The sequence below is a fragment of the Gracilinanus agilis genome, chromosome 1 (genome assembly GCF_016433145.1).
Source record: "Gracilinanus agilis isolate LMUSP501 chromosome 1, AgileGrace, whole genome shotgun sequence".
In the NCBI taxonomy this organism is placed as follows: Eukaryota; Metazoa; Chordata; class Mammalia; order Didelphimorphia; family Didelphidae; genus Gracilinanus; species Gracilinanus agilis.
The window spans coordinates 738520438-738529686 of record NC_058130.1 but is presented as its reverse complement, the minus strand read 5'-3'; positions in this window follow the sequence as shown (position 1 = coordinate 738529686).

Sequence of the window (9249 nt, the reverse complement as noted above, 5' to 3'; positions counted from 1 at the left end):
CTTAGTGTCCAAACCATTGCCGTTTGGCCTCTGACCTAATCACTCACATGAAACTGGTCTCAGCAAAAGTTACCAGTGACGTCTTAATGACTGAATCTGATGGTCTTTTCTCGGACCTCATCTTTTCCACCCCTCGGGTGCGTTTAACACTGCTGACTGTGCTCTCCTTCTGGGTAGTCTCCCTTCTGGATTTTTGTGACATTGTCTTATCTTTACCTGTCTGACTTCTCTATCTCCTTCTCTAGCTATATCATGTCCCCTCATCATAGGTGTTCCCGAGGATTGTGTCCTCGGTCTTCTTTTCTCTTTATATAACCTTTTCAGCTCTCCTGCATTTAACTATTTCCATGCAGATGAGATGTATATGTACATAAAACTTACATTATGGGACAGCTGGGTGGCTCAGTGGATAGAGAGTCAGGCTAGAGATTGGAGGTCCTAGGTTCAAATCTGGTTTCAGATACTTCCCAGCTGGGTGACCCTGGGCAAGTCACTTAACCTCCGTTGCCTAGCCCTTACTGCTGTTCTGCCTTAGAATCAATACACAGTAATGAATCTAAGGTTGACGGTAAGGGTTTAAAAACAAAAACAAAAAACCCCTTACTTTACTTATTTCCCAGGACTGTTAGGAAGAAAGCACTTTATACCTTGCATTTCATTTTTGAAATGCGAACTTGGGTTATTATTATTATTATTATTAAATGTAAAGAACTTCAGAGGCTCTCTCGTCCAACCTTCCTTATTTTACAGATGAAGAAACTGAGGTACAAGAATGCCAAAGGATCATAGGATCTTAGAGTCATCTAGACACATATTTCTTTGTAGTTTTCAGTTTCCACCTTTGTGAAATCTTTAATGGGTTTAAAAAACAAACAAACCATATCTTCTACCTTAGAATCAATAGTGTGTATTAGCCAAGGCTGAAGGGAGATAAGGACAAGGCAGTGGAAGTTAAGTGACTTGCCCAGGGTCACACAGCTAGGAAGAGTCTGAGGCCAGACTTGAACCCAGGATCTTGTCTCTATCCACTGAGCCACCTAGCTGCCCCCAGATGATAAAATTTATACTACTGACTTCTCTGGACTGTTGTAAAAGAAGAATTTGATAAATTTCACTTCATTCTTGAAATATGAACTCTGGATGTTATTATTATTAGCAGTGGTAGTAGTGGCAGCTACAGCAATAGCCGTAGTGTAGTAGTACCAGAAGCAGTGGTAGTAACAGCAGACTATTACTATTAACAGACTGGATTTCTCATTTCACTAGTATGGGATATCTCTGATGAGGAAAGTCCTTGCATGAATGAAAGTCAACTCTACAACCTAGTTTTCTTCTTTTTTTTAAACCCTTACCTTCTGTCTTAGAATCAATACTAGGCATCAGTTCCAAGACAGAAGAGTAATAAGGGCAAGACAATTGGAGTTAAGTGACTTGTTCAGGGTTACACAGTTAGGAAGTGTCTGAGTCTAGATTTGAACCCAGGACTTCCTGGCTCCAGGCCTGGCTCTCTGTCCATTGAGCTATTAACCTACCCCTTGCTAAATTTTTAGTGTGATCATTTAAGCTGGAGAATAAATCAGGGCTTGATTTATTGTTTCGCTGATTGTCTAAGTTTAAGACAATGATGGAGAAAATGTTAACAATGCAGATTAAATTTAAACCTATGTCAGGCATACATTTTTTCCCCAGAGAGGAGGTTGTTAAACATTTCCTGGTATATCATATTCTTAGGCAAGAATCTCTGATAAAGGTTTGATGTCCAAGATTGTTGTTCATTTGGAAGAGGACCAGTGAGGATTAATATTTTGACTTATGCACAAATGGGATTTCAGTGAGGCAGAATTGTACAAAATTGTCAGTCTCACTCTATCTCTCTAGATTCATTGAAGTTCAATTACTTCTGGATCTGGGTCTAAATAAGCTCAGAGCCAGGGCTCTATTAGTGGGAAAGAGAGTATCTGCTTCCCTGGACAAGTGGATTGTTGGAATAGTAAGAAATATTTATAGTAGCAAAGTAGATCATTTGGGGACTGGCTGAACAAATTGTGGTACATGAATGCAGTGGGATATTACTATCCCATGAGAAATTAGAAATATCATGAATTCGGGGTTTGTTTTTTATTATAAGAGATGGTTTCTTGGGGGAGAGGAGGAGATATGTTAAGAAATGAAGGTTTTGTAAAAATAAGCAATATCAATAAATATTACAAAAGAAAAAGGACCATGCAAATGGAAACAAAGAAACCCCGCTCCCAAGAGATTTAAATTGATTATTGTGCCTGTAACTTCTGTTATTTACTTGATTATTAACCTTATCCCAAAGAATAGGACCTCCATTTTGTGGAGGGACCCCTGTCTGACCAGCTTTCATTCTTCTCCTACCTTTGCTTCTGATTTTCCAAACTATGTCCTCATGTCTCAGCTGCAGTCTCATCTCAGGCCTGGGGAATTTTTACTCTGGAATAGTCATCTATCTTTGGGGTCTTCTTACCCAGGAACATCTTCCCATCATGAAGACTCGTTTCTCCTATTGGTGAGTTCACCTGGGTTTCCATTTTGTGGAGGGACACATGCTTGTCAAATGTCATTTCATTTCTAGCTTTGTTTCTGATTTTCTAGACTTCACTATGCCCCATGTGGATATCCCTTCCCTCTTTTTAGTTTTGTTTTTTTTTTTGTGTGTTATTTCTGGTCTCTGTTAGAATGTAAGTCCCTTAAGGGCAGGAAAAAAAATCTATTGATCAGTGATTGAGACTTCCAGAGATCAGCACACAAAAGAGATGCTGATCCGGAAACAGTGACAAAGACTGGAACTTTAACAAAAAGGGATTCCATCTCTCCACACTGCCACTTGTGAATCCTCTTGAATTGATGAGCTGGAGAAGAAAATTTTCTTATATTGTTCCTTCTGTTTTTTTCCTGTTACATTCAGAGATGGGGTCCTAGACACACACCCCCCTTCCCTTGTTTCTTTCCATGAGCTTTGGTTTTAAGGTGTCGCAGACTTTCCCATGCTAACCCCCAAAGGCCTGGAGGGCAAGAGGGAAGCTTAGATGATGACCAGCCCCATGTAAGACTGAGTGTAAATTTCCTTAAATTTTTATTTTGTTCAATAAATCTTGTGATCACACTTGAAGGGGAAAGGGGTCTGCAGTGAAAGGGGAGAAGTTTAAATATCTGTAGGATGAGTCCTCTGGTGGTCAGTGGAGATATTGTAATATTTTAGTAAAGCAGTCCCATGGTGATGGAATGCTTAATTGTGCTATAAGGAACGATGAACAGGATGGTTTCAGAAAGCTAGAAAAACCTACATGACTGATGCAGAGTGAAATAAGCAGAACCAGGAAAACATTGTACACAGTAACACAGTAACAGCAATATTGTGGAACAATCAAATGTGATAGACTTTGCTACTGTAAGACTAAAAATGAATATACAATACTCCTAGTATTATATTTTTAAGGATTTAATAACAAGTGCTTCAACTGAGTGAGCGGAGCAAAAAGCTAGAGACCCAGCCACCTACCATGCTAGAGCCAAAGCCAAAAGCCCTCCAGAAAGTCCCCTTAGCATGGGTTTCAGCAACTTCCAGGGCTCAACACAGGGACACAAGACAAGGGAACCCTGGGAAGAGTAAAGAATGCTGAGGAAGTGAAGTCCCCAGGGTACAAGTTTTTAAAACACGCATTCCTCCCCGTGATTCTTTGGAAGACCGGTCTCCCCAGTGTATCATTTCAAACATTGCAAACTAAAGATACATATACTTTTTACAAGGGGAAAATAGAACAACCTGGGGTTAAGGAAACAAAAGGGAAACAAGAACAAAACCAAGTAGGGGGTAGTCCCCTTTTGTACAAAGATAGAAGCATTTGACAAAACTATGCAGTTAATAAAAACAAATGTATTTTAACAAAATCAAATGAATTTAACCCTCTCAAAGTTCAATCTTGCATATCTGGGTCTCCTGGAGCAGCATGTGATCTCTGCAAGCCTCTCCATGGCATTTTCCACAAGGAGTTCAAAGTAACTTAACATTTTCATGACAAAATAACACACTACTAATTGCAATACAATGATCCAGAATAATTCTATGAAAAAGAATGCTTTCAACCTCCAGAGAAAGAATTATTGGAGTCAGACTGCAGATGGAAGCATATGACCTACCACTTGTTTATTTGGATATATGTTTTAAGGTTTTAGTTTTATAAGATTATTTACTTAAAAAATGAATATGGAAATATATTTTGCATGATACATGTAAACCCAGATTGAATTGCTTGTTAGCTCTGAGAGGGGGAAGGGGAAGAAGGGAGGGTGGTTCAAATAGAGTGCCATCTGGTGGGAAATACAGACATCACATTTCTCCTCTAGATAACAGTTTTAGGTGTGGGCTTCAAGTATACTGCAGTCTAACCTCATGATATAAGCATGATAGCAAAGAAGGAACCATAAGGGAATAAAGTAATTTGGAAGGAGGGGGAGGTTTGTGGAGGGGCATCCATTAGAAAAGTCCTTACTTATTTCTTTGTTGATATTTTGAAAGTTATCCTTGCTTTTCATAATTTGCCTCTCTCCTTTACCAACTTCATTCACTCCCTTGGCTTCAAATGTCACCTTTATGAATATAATTGCACTGGGTTATACATGTATTATGCAAAACATATTTCCATATTCATTTTTGTAAGTGAATAACTAGAACACAGAGTCAGATAATTAGGGACCACCATCATCCTCTAGTCCAGTGACGGGCAAACTATGGCCTGCAGGTCAGATGTGGCCCCCTGAAATGTTCTATCCAGCCACCACACATTATTCCTAATCTGATGAATACAATAAGTAGGATACAATACAATGAAACTTCGAAAGAGTTGCTGTGGGAAGCCAATAAGAGAATAGATAAAAATCTGAGACTCCTCTTTTGACCCCTTTTGTGATCCTTGTGATTTCTTGTTAAAAATATTGTGGCCTTATTGAAAAGCTTTAAGTTACTAGAAAACCTGAATTTAAAGGGTTAACACTGTTCCCCTTTGGCCAGGAATGCAGCTACAGCCAAGGCCAAAACCTTAGCAGTTCAACCCTGAGAAAAATACTCTCCAACTTGGCTTTCTGATAAGAACCCAGTCAAAATTCAGCCTTGGCCTTGGTCTGTTCTGAAGCCAATGAGACTTTTTGTGTTTTGATATGACATAATTTGTAACTTCTGCACATCTGCAAAGTTTTGGGAAGGTTCTTTTGTGTGAAATGAGTCTTGAAATATATATAATAAACTCCATGCTCCTGGAGCCAGAGCTGGAAGCATGAGGTAAAAGACAACTCCAGTGTCCTGTTATTTCCTTATCAACTAAACTGTCTTCATCAGATTATCAGAGATGATAAAGAGATCTCAAGAAGTTGCCTTAGAAACAGGCTGACAGATGAGCATTTTCTTTCCTTTGGCCCCCCTCTTTAAAAAGTTTGCCCATCACTGCTCTAGTCCAACACTATCTGGATAAAAAGAATAAGACTCAGTCTTAGAGTTATCCTTGACTCTTTCCCTTTAGCTCTGAATTCAATTAGCTTCCAAGTCCTGAAGATTTATCTCCCCATCATTTCTCAAAACCATCCCCTTCTTGTCACTTACATTGTTACTACTCTAGTATAGACTTTTATAATTTCTCATATGGACTAGTCAGTCTCCCTGTCCCTACTCTTTCTCCCTCAATAGTCTATCTTCATGTAACATTTATGGTCTTCTTATGACATAGGGTTGGCTATGTTGTTCCCATGCTCAAAAACGTACTATGCCTCCTTTAGGATAAGATTAAAAGTCTTTGGGCTGGCATTGAAAGTCCTCCACAATCTGGCTACAATTTATCCTTCTAGCCTTCTTACATTAGTTTCCCTGACATGCTTGACTTTCCTGTCAGTGTAGACTACTAGTACCTCTGTAATTTGGCATTTTATCTTCTGCCTTTGCACCTTTTCATAAGCTCTCCTCCCCATACTTGGGACACACTCCTTCATCACCTCTGTCTCTCAGAATCCCCAAATTCTTTCACAGCTCAGCTCAGGGGTTTCCTTCTCCTTGAAGCATTCCCAATGATATAGTTAAAATTGTCTTTTTCTTTCTTGTCACATTTTCCTAGTGCATTTTGTCTCTATCTCTTCTATGATCTCATCACACTCAAATCCATACTTTACTTATAGAGATGCATGAGACATTCCTATAGAATGTAAGTTCCTTGGGGCAGGAAGGATGTCTTTTAAAAAGGACAATACATGAAAAACAGCATTCATTTTATAATGTTTCCCATTTTTTAAATCCCTGAATTACATTAGGAATAATGAAACAGTGTGAAAAAAAGTTTTGACAATGTGAGATATCAGATCAGTATGTAAACAGTATGTAAAGTATTGTTTCTACTCAAACTTATTTAAATTGGAATTTGCAAATACCAATTCCAAATTCCAATTTTGACTTATTTCTTCTGATTTTGTTATGATTACACTTTGCTCACTTGCTATTTTATCGATTTCATTTTCTGCTACACTCTTAATCAGATTAGTTCTAGGTTTATTTTATTAGTCTTATGAAAGAACCAGCTTTTAGTTTTATTGCTTCTATACTTTCTTTGTTTTTCAGTTTATCATCTAATATTTACTATCTTCTCTTTTGTGTATAATTTTGGTTTGTTTATTTGTTGGTTTTCTAATTCTAAAAACTACATATTCAGTTCATTAGTCCTCTTTGTTTTGTTAATTTTTGTTTGTAGGCATGTGCTTTTCCTCCACTCTGGGCTGCTTTAGCTATATTCCAAAAATTTTGGTATGTTGTTTTATCATGATGATTTTTTTTCATAGGATTGTTAAACGGTGTGATTTATTTTTTCATCTACTCATTATTTAGGATTTCATTGTTATGTCTCCATTTGGATCTATGTTTTTTGTTTGTGGTCCTTGAAACAATGACTTTTTTATTGTATTATTGTATTGTATTATACATATTATTTAATATGCATATTATTTTATTGTATTATTGTTTTCATTATATTATATTAAAGATATATTTACTATTTCTGCCTTCTTAGACTTGTTTGCAATATTTCTGTGGCCTAATATATGGTCAATTTTTGTAAAAATTCCACATGGTGCTATAAAGTACCCATATTATTTTGTAATCCCATTAGAAGATGACATAAGTTTTTAAGTTCTAGTTTCTTTAACAATTTGTTCATATTTTGTTCCATATTGTCCTTTTTGTTTAGTTTTCTGTTAGACTTATTCAAAACTGAGCAAGGAACATTGAAGTCTCCTGTCATTATTGTTACTGTCTATGCCTGTAGACTCTTCTCTTCCAGGGGGATTACAGAGATTATTACCTTCTCCCTTCTAGTTCTTAATTTGATCAAGGTATATCACATATTCTATCTTCCCTTCCCATCTCCATGGACCCTTCCATTTTACAAAATAATCCCACAAAAAATCATTAATTCAGCTGTAACTGAGGTGATGCAAGTTTCTATCCAAAATGGCCCAGACTTGTCTCTCCATACCTCTATACTTTCATCTTATTTCTGCCTTTAATTTTATATCCTTATATACATTTAGAAAAAAGTCTCTGCTGTTCCTGTTCCTGCCCTTGGATGCTTCATTAATCCACTCTTTCTGCCTTTTTTTCCTGTTGTCTGGGATGTTCAAGAGGCAAATAATTTCTTCAGTTCTGGTTTTCTTTCTAGGAATGTTTCAAATTTTTTTTTAATTACTTAACATCCTTTTCTTCTTGGTATCTGCATTCCCAATCAATTGTCTTCTCTTTTGTTTCTTAGGTGAGACTTTCCATGGCAGATTCCTTTTTCTGTTCTGTCAATTCTTTCTGCTGTATAGGCCATAAATTGTACTTTCATAATTCTCACTTATCTTTTAAAACACTCAGAAACAATATATTATATTGTTATGTTTCTCCTAAATTCCACAGAGACATTGTGTTATCAAGTATCATCATTTTCCTTTATTTTGCAATATTTATTTATAGATGTCTGAACTCATTTACTAGATCTGGAGACCGTCATGTTTCCTTCTTCTATTTTTCCTATTGATTTATATACTTATGCTTAAAGCTTCTGAGCTTTTTTTCCTCTTGATATCATTGGTAATTTCTCCTGACTCCCCCCCCCCCCCCCCCCACAGCAAGCCCTCCTATTACTCACCTTCTGACTCCTTCCCCTCTGATGATGTTTTTTTTGAAAGCTGGATATCCAAATGTCTTAGCCTCTTCTCACATGGGGTAATTTATGGTTCACTAGCCCAGGTATCTGTCCAAAGTAATTTTTTTGGGGGGGCAGAACTGTCCCAGATTGGATGCTGGCCTCTTTTCCTCATACTTAGTAGAATGCCATCTTGGCTTCCACAGTCTCTTCCCCATTTGGTATCTTGATCCATTCTTACTCTTTCTAAATTCTCCAGTTTGCCAGGACAGAGCACTAACATGCTGCTATTATTTCAGGTTCAGGTGATTTCTATCCTTTGGAGTCTGGAACTCCAAGGTTTTGGTGCTGGTAGTAGTAGTGGGTTCTTGGGCTGAGGGGTTGACTTCTATTTAAAATCCACATATATGTCCTACTTTTTATCTGTTCCTTTGCTCTCTTGCAGAGAGCTTTGGCAGCATAGAATGCTGCCAAGACCTTAACAGACTTATGCAGTTTGGAGCTTGGATTCCAATGGCACTGGAAATAGTGATGAGAGACTGAGGTGTGAAGTTGTATTTTGTTGCAAGCCCATAGGATAAGTTGGTTAGTGTAGCCTTCTTGCCAGTAAGTGTGGCAGGCAGTTGGCGAGATGAGAAAACTGGCATTAGATGTTAGTTCATGGGGTTTAAAATCTTTTTGGGCCTTCCTGGTATCCCACACCATGGAGACAGCTGAACTTGCTTTACCTTTGATGCATAATTTCTATTTTGAAGACCAATAGATTTGGAGAATTAGGCATTTTTTTTTCTGTCATATGACCCAGAAGCACTATAACTGTCTTATCAAAGGAAAAAGTGACTGAAATAACAGATTGCATCACTTTTAGCATATATCCTCTAGGGCAGTTGTTCTCAAAGTGTGGTTTGAAGGCTCCCTGGATGTCCCTTGGGCCCTGTCAAGGAGTATATAAAGCCAAAATTCTTTTCATAATCATACTAACTATGTTTTAATTTCCCTTCCTCCCTCCCTCCCTCCCTCCCCCTCTCTCTCTCTCTCTTTCTTCCTTCCTTCCTTCCTTTCTTTC